The sequence below is a fragment of the Lagenorhynchus albirostris genome, chromosome 7, assembly GCF_949774975.1.
Source record: "Lagenorhynchus albirostris chromosome 7, mLagAlb1.1, whole genome shotgun sequence".
Lineage (NCBI taxonomy): Eukaryota > Metazoa > Chordata > Mammalia > Artiodactyla > Delphinidae > Lagenorhynchus > Lagenorhynchus albirostris.
The window spans coordinates 37,589,333-37,605,060 of NC_083101.1; the positions used below are offsets into that span (position 1 = coordinate 37,589,333).

The 15,728-nt window shown below is 39.1% G+C and overlaps 1 protein-coding gene across 7 annotated transcripts in view; it reads left to right on the top strand.

Annotated features, from left to right (window-relative positions):
- Positions 1–15,728, top strand: part of LOC132523562 (protein SPATA31F1-like) — a 169,644-nt gene that overhangs the window by 109,156 nt on the left and 44,760 nt on the right. The window lies entirely within an intron of this gene.

A 15,728-nucleotide genomic window follows, 5' to 3' on the forward strand; every position in this document is an offset into this window, starting at 1 on the left:
AATTTGCATTCCCCTAATGACTAATAATATTGAACATCTTTTTACGTGCTGATTTGTCATCTGTGTATCTTTCTTTGGTTAACTGTCTGTTCAAGGCTTTTGTCCATTACAAAACATTACAGATAATTTCCTGTTCCTCGACATCCTTGCCAGCATTTGGTGTTGTCAGTGTTCTGGATTTTGGCCATTTTAATAGGTGTTTAGTGGTATCTCATTGTTTTTTGTTTCTAAATTTAACATCTTTATTGGAGTATAATTGCTTTACAGTGTCGTGTTAGTTTCTGCTGTATAACAAAGTAAATCAGCTATATGTACACATATATCCCCATATCCCCTCCCTCTTGCGTCTCCCTCCCACTCTCCCTATCCCAGCTCTCTAGGTGGACACAAAGCACCAAGCTGATCTCCCTGTGCTATGCAGCTGCTTCCCATTAGCTATCTATTTTACATTTGGTAGTGTATATATGTCAATGCTATTCTCTCACTTCGTCTCAGTTTACCCTTCCCCTTCCCCGTGTCCTCAAGTCCATTCTCTACATCTTCGTCTTCATTCCTGTCCTGCCCCTAGGTTCATCAGAACCATTTTTTTTTTTTAGATTCCATATATATGTGTTAGCATATGGTATTTGTTTTTCTCTTTCTGACTTACTTCACCATGTATGACAGACTCTAGGTCCATCCTCATTGTTTTATTTTGTATTTCCTTGATGACATGTGATGTGGGGCATCTTTCATGTGCTTATTTGCCATCTGTATATCTTCTTTTGCCCATTTTAAAATTGAGTTGTTTCTTTTATTACTGTGGAGTTTTGAGAGTTTTTTATATATTTTGGATAAAGTCCTTTGTCAAATATCTGATTTGCAAATATTTTCTCCCAATTTGTGGCTTGTCTTTTCATTCTCTTAACAGTATCTTCCAAAGAGCAGAAGTTCAGAATTTTGATGAAGTACAATTTATCAGTGTGATCTTTTATGAATCTTGCTTGGATAGTATATTTAAAAACTCTGTTCCTAGCTCAAAATCACAAAGGTTCTCTTGTGTTTTCTTCTAAGAGTTTTAGTATTATACATTGCCTTTAGGTCTGTGATCAATCTTGAGTTAATTTGGAGTGTGTGAGGTATAAGTCAAGAATCAGTTGGTCTTTATTGTGAGGGGGGTGCAAATGGATGCACAATTATTCTGGCACCATTTGTTGAAAAGACTTATCATTTCTCCATTGATTTGGCTTTTCACTTTGATCAAAAATCATTTGTCCATTTATGTGTTGGATCTATTTCTGGGCTCCCTGTTTTAGGAATTGACTATTATTTTTTCCCTAAAGGGCCAGATATTAAATAGTTTAGGCTTTGCAGGTCAGATGGTCTCTGTTGCAACTACTCAGCTCAGTTATTGTAGCATGAAAGCAACTATAGACAACATGTAAACGAATGAGCATGACTATGTTCCATAAAACTTTATTTTCAAAATAGGCTGTCGGTCACATTTGGCCCACAGGCCACAGTTTGCCAATCCCTGCTCTATTCTGTTCCATTGACTTTTGTGTCTCTCTTTTCTCTAGTACCACACTGTGTTGGTTACTGTAGTAAGCCTTGAAATCAGGTAATGGGAGTCCTCCACTTTACTTTTCTTTTCTTCAGTTGTTTTGGGTATTCTACTTTCTTTGCTTTTCTGTATAAATCTATAAGAAATCCTGCTGGGAATGTACAGATCAGTTTGGGGAAAGTTGAAACATTAACTAAATTAAATTTTCCAGTCTTTAAACTTAATAGGTCTCTTTGTTTATTTGGGTCTTCTCTGATTTTTTTCATCAGCAATTTTTTTCCATCAGCATTTTGTAATTTCCAAATATTTGGGGATTTTCCAGAAATCTTTCTAGTCATTAAATAATGACTTGCAGTTTAATTATTTTATGATCAGACAATATACTTTGTACAATTTTAGTTTTTAAAAAATTGTTAAGGTTTGTTTTACGGCCCAGAATATGGCTTATCTTGATGAATACTCCATGTGCACTTGAAATGAATGTGTATTCTGCTCCTGTTGGGTGCCGTGCTCTATAAATGTCAATATGGTCAAGTTGGTTGATAGTATTGTTCAGGTCTTCTATATCCTTGCTAATTTTTGGTCAACCTGTTACAGAGAGAAGGGTATTTAAATGTCCAGGTATACTTGTGGATTTGTCTCTATCTCTTTTCTATCAGTTTTTGCTTCATGTATTCTGGAGCTCTGGGTTCTTAGGAGCATATACATTTAAAATTGTTCTCTTCTTGGGTAGTTGTCCAATTCTTCACTATAAAAGTTTCCTCTTTACTGCTGGTAATTTTCCTTGTTCTGAGGTCAGCTTTTTCTGACATTGAAAGAGCCAATCCAGCTTTTTTTCTGATTAGTGTTTGCATTATCTATCTATCTATCTATCTATCTATCTATCTATCTATCTAGTAGGTTTCTTGAAAGCAGCATATTGTTATATAGTTTGGTCTTTTAAAATTGAATGTGAGAATTTCTTTGTTTTAATTGATATATATAGACCATTTATATTTACTGTGATAATTGAAATGGTTAGACTTAGTTGTACATTTTATTGTTTTCCTGTTTGTCTTCTTTGTTTCTTGCTCCTCTTTCCTGGCTTCTATTGGAATTTTTGCATATTTACTAATATTCTGTTTTAACTTATTTACTGGCTGTTGGCCATGTAGCTTTGCATCATTTTTAGTGGTCGCTCCAGTGATTATAATATATAATACATACCCAGCTCTCACAGTCTATTTAAATTTAATATCACTTCGAGTGAAACACAGGAGGCTTACAACCACAAAGCTCCCTTTATCATGTCCCTTTATCAGTGTCTTATGTATTACATCTATAAATACAATGTTGTAATTGTTGGTTTCAACATTCATACATATATTAAAGTACTTAAGAGTAGAAAAATCCTCTGTTTATCCTGATATTTACACTTTCTTTTGTTCTTCCTTAATTCCTGAAGTTTCAACTTTCCTTCTGGGATCATGTCTCTTAGGCCTGAAGAACTTCCTTTAGAATATCTTTTAGAGCAGGTCTACTGGTGACAGATTCTGTTAGTTTTCTTTCTTATGAGAATGTTTCTAGTTCATCTTAATTTTTAAAAACTTTTAAAATTAAGACATAGTTGAGGTACAATATTATATAAGTTACAGGTGTACAACATAGTGATTTATAATTTTTTTTAGTGATTTACAATTTTTTAAGGTTATACTCCATTTATAGTTATTGTAAAATATTAGCTATATTCCCTCTGTGTTTGTATAATATATCCTTGTAGCTTATTTATTTTATTTTATTTTAATTTTTTTTAAACTTTATTTATTTTTGGCTGCCTTGGGTCTTCGTTGCTGTGTGCGGGCTTTCTCTAGTTGTGGTGAGCGGGGGCTACTCTTCGTTACAGTGCGCGGGCTTCTCATTGCGGTGGCTTCTCTTTGTTGTGGAGCACGGGCTCTAGGTGTGCGGCTTCAGAAGTTGTGGCACGTGGGCTTTAGAGTGCAGGCTCAGTAGTTGTGGTGCATGGGCTTAGTTGCTCCGTGACATGTGGGATCTTCCCGGACCAGGGCTCAAACCCATGTCGCCTGCATTGGCAGGCAGATTCTTAACCACTGCACCACCAGGGAAGTCCCTGATTTGATACATAATAGTTTGTACTTCTTAACCTGCTATCCCTATCTTGCCCCTCCCCACTTCCCTCTCCCCACTGGTAACCACTAGTTTGCTCTCTATATTGTGAGTCTCTTTCGTTTTTGTTATATTCACTGGTTTGTTTTATTTTTTAGATTCCACATATAAGTGATACCATACAGTATTTGCCTTTCTCTGTCTGACTTATTTCACTTAGCATAAGTACCCTCTAAGTCCATCCATGTTGCAAATTTCATTCTTTTTTATGGCTGAGTAGTATTCCATTGTATATATATACCACATCTTTATCTAGTCATCTGTTGATTGACACGTTGCTTCCATATCTTGGCAGTTTGAACACTTGGGTGCATGTTAGTTCATCTTCATTTTTGAAGGACATTTTAGCTGGCTATAACATTGTGGAATTTTAATACTTGAAAGATGTTGTTACACTGTCTTCTGGCATATATATATATATATATATATATTTTTTTTTGTGGTACTTGGGCCTCTCACTGTTGTGGCCTCTCCCGTTGCAGAGCACAGGCTGCGGACGCGCAGGCTCAGTGGCCATGGCTCACGGGCCTAGCTGCTCTGCGGCACGTGGGTTCTTCCCAGACTGGGGCACGAACCCATGTCCCCTGCGTCAGTAGGTGGACTCTCAACCACTGCGCCACCAGGGAAGCCCCCTATATGGTTTTTGATGAGAAATTCAGTCATTCAAACTGTAACGTAGTATTTTTCTTTTTTTCTTTTTTTAGTTAATTTTTATTGGAGTATAGCTGTTTTGCAATGTTGTGTTAGCATCTGTTGCACAGCAAAATGAATCAGCCATACATGTACATATATCCCCTCCCTTTTGGATTTCCCTCCCATTTAAGACACCACAGTGCATTAAGTAGAGTTCCCTGTGCTATACAGTATGTTCCCCTCAGTTGTCTACTTTATGCATAGTATCAGTAGTGTATATGTGTCAGTCCCAATCTCCAAATTCCTCCCACCCCACCCCTTTCCCCCTTGATATCCATACATTTGTCTCTACGTCTGTGCCTCTATTTCTGCATTGCAAATAAGGTCATCCGTACCATTTTACTAGATTCCACGTATACATGTTACTATATGATATCTGTTTTTCTGACTTACTTCACTCTGTATGACTCTGTAGGTCCATCCACGTCTCTACAAATGACCCAATTTTGTTCCTTTTTATGGCTAAGTAATATTCCATTGTATATATGTACCACATCTTCTTTATCCATTCATCTGTTGATGGACATTTAGGTTGCTTCCATGACCTGGCTATTGTAAATGGTGCTGCAATGAACACTGGGGTGCATGTGTCTTTTTGAATTATGGTTTTCTCAGGGTATATGCCCAGTAGTGGGATTGCTGGGTCATATGGTAGTTCTACTTTTAGTTTTTTAAGGAAGCTCCATACTGTTTTCCATAGTGGCTGTATCAGTTTACATTCCCACCAACAGTGTAAGAGGGTTCCCTTTTCTCCACACCCTCTCCAGCATTTATTGTTTCTAGATTTTTTGGTGATGGCCATTCTGACCAGGGTGAGGTGATATCTCATTGTAGTTTTGATTTGCATTTCTCTAATAATTAGTGATGTTGAGCATCCTTTCATATGTTTGTTGGCCATCTATATGTCTCCTTTGGAGAAATGTCTATTTAGGTCTTCCACCCATTTTTGGATTGGGTTGTTTGTCTTTTTGATATTGAGCTGCATGAGCTGCTTGTATATTTTGGAGATTAATCCTTTGTCAGTTGCTTCATTTGCAAATACTTTCTCCCATTCTGAGGGTTGTCTTTTTGTCTTGTTTATGGTTTCCTTTGCTGTGCAAAAGGTTTTAAGTTTCATTAGGTCCCATTTGTTTATTTTTGTTTTAATTTTCATTATTCTAGGAGGTGGGTCAGAAAAGATCTTGCTGCGATTTATGTCAGAGTGTTCTGTCTATGTTTTCCTCTTAAGAGTTTTATAGTGTTTGGTCTTAAATTTAGGTCTTTAATCCATTTTAAGTTTATTTTTGTGTCTGGTGTTAGGGAGTGTTCTAATTTCATTCTTTTACCTATAGGTGTCCAGTTTTCCCAGCACCACTTATTGAAGAGGCTGTCTTTTCTCCATTGTATATTCTTTCCTCCTTTATCAAAACTAAGGTGACCATATGTGTGTGGGTTTATCTCTGGGCTTTCTATCCTGTTCCATTGGTCTATATTTCTGTTTTTGTGCCAGTACCATACTGTTTTGATTACTGTAGCTTTGTAGTATAGTCTGAAGTCAGGGAGCCTGATTCCTCTAGCTCTGTTTTTCTTTCTCAAGATCGCTTTGGCTATTTGGGTTCTTTTGTGTTTCCATATAAACTGTAAAAATTTCTGATCTAGTTCTGTGAAAAATGCCATTGGTAATTTGATAGGAATTGCATTGAATCTGTAGATTGCTTTGGGCAGTATAGTCATTTTCACTGTATTGATTCTTCCAATCCAAGAACATGGTATGTCTCTCCATCTGTTTGTGTCATCTTTGATTTCTTTCATTAGTATCTTACAGTTTTCTGTGTACAGGTCTTTTGCCTCCTTAGGTAGGTTTATTCCTAGGTATTTTATCTTTTTTTGTTGCAGTGGTAAATGGGATTGTTTCCTTAATTTCGCTTTCTAATCTTTCGTTGTTAGTGTATAGGAACGCAAGAGATTTCTCTGTATTAATTTTGTATCCTGCAACTTTACTTAATTCATTGATTAGGTCTAGTAGTTTTCTGGTGGCATCTTCAGGATTTTTTTTTTTTAATTTATTTTTTGGCTGCATTGGGTCTTCATTTCTGTGCGCATGTTTTCTCTAGTTGCTGCGAGCGGGGGCTACTCTTTTTTTTTTTTTTAAAAAAAAGATGTTGGGGATAGGAGTTTATTAATTAATTAATTAATTTTTGCTGTGTTGGGTCGTCGTTTCTGTGGAGGGCTTTCTCTAGTTGTGGCAAGCGGGGGCCACTCTTCATCACAGTGCGCGGGCCTCTCACTATCGCGGCCTCTCTTTTTGCGGAGCACAGGCTCCAGACGCACAGGCTGAGTAGTTGTGGCTCACGGGCCTAGTTGCTCCGCGGCATGTGGGATCCTCCCAGACCATGGCTCGAACCCGTGTCCCCTGCATTAGCAGGCAGATTCTCAACCACTGTGCCACCAGGGAAGCCCGGGGGCTACTCTTCATTGCGGTGAGCAGGCTTCTCATTGTGGTGGCTTCTCTTGTTGCGGAGCATAGGCTCTAGGTGCTCAGGCTTCAGTAGTTGCAGCATGCGGGCCCTAGAGCACACAGGCTTCAGTAGTTGTGGCACGCAGGCTTCAGTAGTTGTGACACGGGCTCAGTAGTTGTGGCTTTTGGGCTCTAGAGCTCAGGCTCAGTAGTTGTGGCACACGGGCTTTACTGCTCCGTGGCATGTGGGATCTTCCCGGACCAGGGATCGAACCCATGTCCCCTGCATTGGCAGGTGGGTTCTTAACCACTGTGCGGCCAATGAAGTCCCTTTAGGATTTTCTTTGTATAGTATCATGTCATCTGCAAACAGTGACAGTTTTACTTCTTTTTTCCAATTTATATTCCTTTTATTTCATTTTCTTCTCTGATTGCCATGGCTAGGACTTCCAAAACTATGTTGCATAATAGTGGCGAGAGTGGACACCCTTGTCTTGTTCCTCATCTTAGAGGAAATACTTTCAGTTTTTCACCATTGAGAATAATGTTTCCTGTGGGTTTGTCATATATGGACTTTATGTTGAGGTAGGTTTCCCTCTATGCCCACTTTCTGGAGAGTTTTTATCATAAACGGTGTTGAATTTTGTCAAAAGCTTTTTCTGCATCTATTGAGATGATCATATGTTTTTTATTCTTCAGTTTGTTAATATGGTGTATCACACTGATTGATTTGCATATACTGAAGAATACTTGCATCCCTGGGATAAATCCCACTTGATCATAGTGCATGATTCTTTTAATGTATTGTTGGATTCGGTTTGCTAGTATTTTGTTGAGGATTTTTGTGTCTATGTTCATCAATGGTATTGGCCTGTAATTTTCTTTCTTTGTGATATCTTTGTCTGGTTTTGGTATCGGGGTGATGGTGACCTCCTAGAATCAGTTTGGGAGTATTCAATCCTCTGTGATTTTTTGGAAGAGTTTGAGAAGGATAGGTGTTAGCTCCTCCCTAATCTTTGATACAATTCACCTGTGAAGACATCTGGTCCTGGATTTTTGTTTGTTGGAAGATTTTTAATCACAGTTTCAATTTCATTACTTGTGATTTGTCTGTTCATATTTTCTATTTCTTCCTGGTTCAGTCTTGGAAGGTTGTACTTTTCTAAGAATTTGTCCATTTCTTCCAGGTTGTCCATTTTATTGGCATATTGGCTTGTAGTACTCTCTTATGATCCTTTGTATTTCTGTGATGTCAGTTGTAACTTCTCCTTTTTTATTTCTAATTTTATTGATTTGAGTCCTCTGTGTAATATAGTATTTTTCTCTTGTTGTTTTCAAGATTTCTTTATCTTTGGTTTTAAGAAACTTGAATATGATGTGTCTGGGCATGGTTTTCTTTTAATTTGCCCTGTTCGGAGCTCACTGAACATTTTGAATTTGTAAATTTATGACTTTTATTAAGTTTGAGCAATTTTCAAGTCATTTTTCTGAAATTATTATGAAATCCTTACAATTCTAGAACTCATAAGGATATATTAGCTAAAATTATATTTCCAGATCTTTAACCTTAAGAGCTTAATCATTAAACAAATGATTAAGTTAATTAAAAGACCATCTTTGGATACCTGAACTATTTCTAAGAAACAGATGCAAAAATACTGCTCACTAAATATATATATATATATTTTTTTTGCGGTACGCGGGCCTCTCACTGTTGTGGCCTCTCCCGTTGCGGAGCACAGGCTCCGGACACGCAGGCTCAGCGGCCATGGCTCACGGGCTCAGCCGCTCCATGGCATGTGGGATCTTCCCGGACCGGGGCACGAACCCATGTCCCCCACATCAGCAGGCAGACTCTCAACCACTGCGCCACCAGGGAAGCCCACTAAATATAATTTTGATTTACTCTCATTTCTTGGAATGGCAGTATGTTAACAAATATGTAAAAATATGCAAATTCACTGGATGATTATTTGCTACCTCAGTTTTCTTAAGATGATATGTAGTAGATGCCCATGGAAATACTAGCTAAATCACTCTTGCTTTTCTGTCTTCTAGTTTTCTCCTATGTCTGGAGAAAAGAAAAGCTTGTTACTTTAGTTAAAGATGATCATTAATATAATTGGTTGACTATTCTAGGCATTTTTCTCTGTTTCTTCAGTAACTAGAACTATGCCTTTAACATAGACCAAAGCACCCAATTAAAATCTGTTGAATCCACCATGGCAGTGAAGATAAACGCCTAAGATTGAGGCTAAAATATCTTTACAACAAGAAGTACCCCTTTCGCAATTTAAAAACATTTGTTTTCTGGGGTATGGGTGGGGTATGGTATTAGCTCCATAAGTGAGAAGAGAAAGGAAAAACTTACAGAAAGACAAAATTCCAATAAAGAAATTAATAGGTCTGGGAAGATAAGAAAATAAGACACCAAACGAAAAAAAAAATCCAAAAAGAGGACTAAATTGGGTGAAAGGAAGGACAAATGAAAAGACATAGAATGTGATGGGTAAAACATAGCAGTTTGAAACACTAGCCTTTTACCAATGAATGTTTTATTGTTAGAAAAAGAACTTCCAAGCTCGATAGGACGATCAGTTACCAACTACTTAAAATACTAATGATGTGTAGGAGTTTCACATTTGGGCTTTGGACAGAGGTTCAGCTCAACAGCTTCTCACTCCCTTTCCTCTCTTTCTTCTCCTTCTCACCTCTACTCCTTCCTCTCTCTTTCCTTCCCATTCCCTCAGGACTGCATGTGCACACACCCACAAAGATCAAAAAGTCTGTAGAGAAATGCACCCACGCAGAATTTATACCTAGAAACACATATGGTCAGATTCAGGAGACCCATCTACACAGTTCATGTCCACATGATGCAGAAAAACACACCCACAAGGAGATATCCACTACCTCAGTTTTCACACAAAGACAAAAAGAAATCTAAACCTCACTTCACTGAGATGGAATATATACAAAATAAAATGTACCCATAGTAAAATAAATATTTCAGGAATCCTTCTGTTATTTCCACATATCATTACACAGAGGCACCAGCCGCTTTATCCATGCTGACTCCTGCATGTGGATCACTCTCCTCCAATTCCACGTATTAAAATCCTCTGTCTGCTTCAAGCACCAGTTTAAATGCCATTTTCTACAACATGGAGCTTTCCCAGATCACTTCAGCCAAAAATAACCTCTCTCCTCTTTAGAGGAGATTTATATAGTAGTTTACTGTACCAGGCACATTCTGAGATATTTTGAGTGTTTCTGTATAACTAACTGTTACTTCCTACTTTTAAGTTATCGGAATTCACTTATGGATAACATTTATTACTCTCCCCCCCACCCAAATGCTTTATTCAATAAATAGCCTTTGATAGATACTACTCTGTACTAATGGGAGAAAACTGAGGCACACAGAGGAAGGTAGCTCAGCCTGAGAAATAGTGGTGCTGCTCTCCTCTGCGGGAGGCCGGGGATTGTGGTCTTTGCAGCAGCCTCGTGTTTAGAATTGCCCTCCCTGCCTCTGCAACTGGTCAGGAGAGTGGAGACTAACTAGGAGGAACGGAAAGGAGGGAGAACTAGGAGTCAGTGTTCCTCAGCTGTGCAAGTAGAAAGACTACATGTTGTCAAGGTTCTCTGAGCCAGTTGGTTTCCTGAAGAAACCAACTGTATTTAAACTGAATTACCAACTGAAATTAAACTGAAAGGAGGCTGAGTCATAAAATCATCATGCTAATTTACGAATTTATATTGAGAAATATAATCCCGAGGGACCTGGAATACTCCTACATGCTAGTCAGGTCATTCTCTTCGTATAGGTCCATTTACACTGTAAGTTACATTCTAGTCAGAAGGCACTTGATGAGCCTGTAATCAAGCCAGGCGTGTGAATGGGACAGTCTCAGATGCTAATGTCACTGGGCTGTTGCCCCTGGGGGACATACCTGATGAGAAGTAGGTATGACCTGGACGACATTGGACACCTTTGGACCCAGCCTTGCTCTTTCGCTCCTGTTTTAGAGTCCTTTTATTACTGTGGCCCTTCTTTTCAAAAACAACTGGACATGTGAGTAGTCTGCAGTTTCAAACATCTTATAATCATATGTTATGTCCATTTCCTCTCAACTTGATTGAATTGAAGGTTGCAAGGCTTAGTGGAGTTTAGAAACAAACTTTTTATCCATCACTAAGTTGCTACGTGACCTCAGGCTAGTGTTACTTTACTTACAGGTGATTCAGTTTCCTCCTATATAACATGGGATAACAGTACCTGGGTCTGGTTGAGGGTAAGGACTGAATGAGGTGATGTGTGTAAAGGGCCTGCCACATAGTACTTTTTCTCAGTCAGGGTCAATTCTCCTTTCTTCCATGTGTTCCTGAATTCTTAACTTCCATTTACAGATCACTGTCTAAGTTAGGTCATTGCCAGAGATGGCCAAACTTACCTATTATAGGAGAATTTTTTTTTTTATAACATCATCCGCAGATAGTTGCTTCAAATTTCATCCAGCAATCCCACTTCTGGTTATATATCTGAAGGAAGTGATATCACTATCTCCAAGAGATATCTGTACACGCATGCTCATTGCAGCATTATTTATAATAGCTAAGACATGGAAACAACCTAAGCGTCCATTGACAGATGAATGGATAAAGAAGATGATATCATGGAATATTTTTCAGCCATAAAAAAGAAGGAAATCCTACCATTTGCAACAACACGGATGGACCTTGACAGCATTATGCTAAGTGAAGTAAGTCAGACAAAGACAAATATTATGTGATCTCACTATATATGGAATCTAAAAAAACCACCAAACTCATTCAAGCAGAGAACAGATTGGTGGTTGCCAGTGTCAGGGAGTGGGGATGGGAGAAATGGATGAAGGTGATCAAAAGGGACAAAATGCCAGTTATAAGATTAATAAGTTCTGGGGGTCTAATGTATAGCCTGGTGACTGTAGTTAATATATTTGAAAGTTGCTGAAAGAGTAGATCTTAAAAGTTCTTATTATAAGAAAAAAATTATAACTCTAAGGTGATGGATGTTAACTAAACTTATTGTGGTAACCATTTCACAATACCTACATACATCAAATTATTATGTTGTTCCCCTTAAACTAACACAATGTTATGTGCCAATTATATCTCAGTAAAACTTGGGTGGGAGGAAGAATTGTTGCTCTTTGGAGGCCATTTGCTCCCCAATACACACCCCAAAGCCCAGTGCTCTATTGCTTGAGGATTATTTTTGACACTTATTTAATACATAGATTGAAAGACTGTGCCCCTAGAGATTCTGATTCATTAAGTCTGGGGTGAGGCCAGGAAATGTATGTTTTCACAAGCTTCCCAGTGATTGTGATGTAAGGCCAGGATTGAGAGCCACTGGAACAGACGGCCTTTTAAAGTTCCTGAAACGGAGTCTTCGGGACTCATTGGGTGGGCAAGTGCTGCCCTCTAGTGCCTCTAGCTGCTTGCTACACTTCTGTGTAGCGTAGTAACCTGCTGTGAAGCGCTGGTGGTCTTGCAGATACTACTCTGGGGTGTGTCCAACTCTTCCTGTCCAACTCTTGGGCATTAATAAAAATGCTAGCATATAAAAAATGTTGCTTCTGAATGGAAGCAGCTTTGCCTCTGTCCCCATCACCTGAGACATCTAAGGTATTCACTAGTGTTTTCTGAGAATGAGACACAGCAAAACTCCTAAGTAAGGCTTGTGTGGAGGGACAAAATCACATCAGTGTCCTGTCAGGATTTTTCTTTATCGGGCAGTGATATGACCCATGGTGCATATGAATCAGTACTCATGAACAGTTTCCTGAAGAAATTCTACTATTACAGTAATTGTGGCACTGTAGCATTATCATGCAAGCGGGGTCCAGCTTTAGCAAGTTTTCTAGAAACAGACGAATCTGAATCCTTTACAGTTGTGTAGCCCTCCAGAGTCCACAGAAGCCTTTGATGTACTTCATCTCCCTTATTTGCCATTCACGATAAACCATGAGGCAGGAAGGGCAAAGCTGAAGGTCCATGCCCACATCATTAAAAGCAACAGTGGCCATGATCAAAAAATCTACAAACAGTAGATGCTGGAGAGGGTGTGGAGAAAAGGGAACCCTCTTGCATTGTTGGTGGGAATGTAAATTGATACAGCCACTATGGAGAACAGTATGGAGGTTCCTTAAAAAACTAAAAATAGAACTACCATACGGCCCAGCAATCCCACTACTGGCCCAGCAATCCCACTACTGGGCACATACCCTGAGAAAACCATAATTCAAAAAGAGTCATGTACCACAATGTTCACTGCAGTTCTGTTTACAATAGCCAGGACATGGAAGCAACCTAAATGCCCATTGACAGATGAATGGATAAAGAAGATGTGGCACATATATACAATGGAATATTACTCATCCATAAAAAGAAACTAAATTGAGTTATTTGTAGTGAGGTGGATGGACCTAGAGACTATCATACAGAGTGAAGTAAGTCAGAAAGAGAAAAACAAATACCGTATGCTAACACATATATATGGAATCTAAAAAAACTGGTTCTGAAGAACCTAGGGGCAGGACAGGAATAAAGATGCAGACATAGAGAATGGACTTGAGGACATGGGGAGAGGGAAGGGTAAGCTGGGACGGAGAGGGAAGGGTAAGCTGGGACGAAGTGAGAGAGCGGCATGGACATATATATACACTACCAAATGTAAAGTAGCTAGTGAGAAGCAGCCGCATAGCACAGGGAGATCAGCTCGGTGCTTTGTGTCCACCTAGAGGGGAGGGATAAGGAGGGTGGGAGGGAGATGCAAGAGGGAGGGGATATGGGGATATATGTATACGTATAGCTGATTCACTTTGTTATACAGCAGAAACTAACACACCATTGTAAAGCAATTATACTCCAATAAAGATGTTTTTAAAAAAAAAAAAAAGACAGTGTGTGGACTTCCCTGGTGGTGTAGTGGTTAAGAATCCGCCTGCCAATGCAGGGGACACAGTTTCGATCCCTGGTCCGGGAAGATCCCACATGCCACGGAGCAACTAAGCCCGTGTGCAACAGCTACTGAGACTGTGCTCTAGAGCCCACGAGCCACAACTACTGAGCCCGCATGCCACAACTACTGAAGCCCGCGCGTCTAGAGCCCGTGCTCTGCAACAAGAGAAGCCACCTCAATGAGGGGCCTGCTCACTGCAACGAAGACCCAACGCAGCCAAAAATAAATAGATTAAATAAATAAATTAAAGAAAAAAGAAATGATCCATTAAAAAAAGAAAAACGATAGTGTGTTCATTACATGAATGTGCCCTTGTTTAGGAAGACGCTGATCCCACTGTCCTATCCACACAAGCACCCTCTGTCAGTGGGTACCAAATCAATAAATAAAGCAGTGCTAAAAGTCTACTCTGCAGAAAGGCATAAGATTGTCATTTGACTCTACCTCGGCTCTGAGACAGGAGCAAGGGTGGGTAAGTTGCTATAGAGCAGTTTGCAGCATATGGTTTTAACAGTTTAGTGGGATGACAGTGGCTGTGGATTATCTGTTAAGTAAATAGTATACTCGTTGGAGCTGGTGCCAGTGTTGCCAAATTTGGTGATTTTGTCTGGGGCCAAGTGGTCAGGCTAATGGGAGACTAAGCAGTGTTGCAGCAGTAGCTGCAGGAAGCAGGAGCTGGTTGTGTAGGAGATATGGTGTCCTATGCACCTCCTCTTCATCCCATTGGTAACCCTGGGGTTCTGGGGATGGCCGAACGAGCAACATCTGACACTGGACCTATAAGACTGAATGAAGTTTATTAATTACCTACATTCATAGTCCAGGGAAGGAGGACCCCAAGTACCACGCAGTGCCATACCGGGTCAGATTAACGGGAGACTGAGAACCTTTGCAGCAGCATAGAGGCCGGCAGCAGCTGCAGGAAGCCGGAGCTTGGTTTGGTAGGAATAACACCAGTAATAAAAGATTCAAGCCACTTTGTACGTATCTTGATCTACTGCTAAAAAGCTGATGCAAGATGCTTTTTCACTGATTATTGTTAACCTGTCATTCAGTGCTCTTTAGTTGGAAAAGTCTTCTCATTCCTGTATTATGGAATTTACAAGTTCAGGAAAGATGTTGAAATGGCTCAAATTCATCCCGTCTTCATGGTGAGACTCTTCTTAAATTATCTTAAATGTAAGGATCTATTTTGTATTTATTTTGTTCTGTAAAAAAGGACATTTAGGAAAAACATTCACTAATCCATTATTTTGCCAAATTATTTTCAGAATATTCTTCCTTATAGGTAGCAAAAAAACTCCTCATGCTAACAATTGGGTTTTCTTGGCCTTTTGTTTTTTAAATTGTGGTAAAATATACTCAATATAAACTTTACTATTTTAACCACTTTTAAGAGTACTTGTCCCTGACATTAAGGACATTCACAGTGCTGTGCAACCATCACCACCATCCATTTTCAGAACCTTTTCATCATCCCATACAGAAGCTTTGTACCCATTAAATGACTCCCTACACCTCTCTTTCCCAACTCCTAGTAAGGCTGGTTCTTGATTCAACTCTTAATAAGGTGGGTTCTTGATTGTGAATTAATCTTGTCTTTGAAACTAGGTTTTTAAGTGTCTTGAGAGCAGGCAGATAACATAACTCAAATATTTTTGTGCCTTTGACACTGTCCAGCTTAGGGAATGAGACTGGGAGGACTCCTTCTTTAACTCTTCAGTAAGTTATTTAAAAGAACAGAAGCTATGTCCTTTCCTTGTCACATTAATCACTGTTCTTTTCCTGAACCTCTTGATACTGACTACCTATTGCCTGTGGCATCAAAACCTTCACTGTCCAAGACTTAAGAAGACAATGTGTGCACTGTCCTCTTGTGTGTT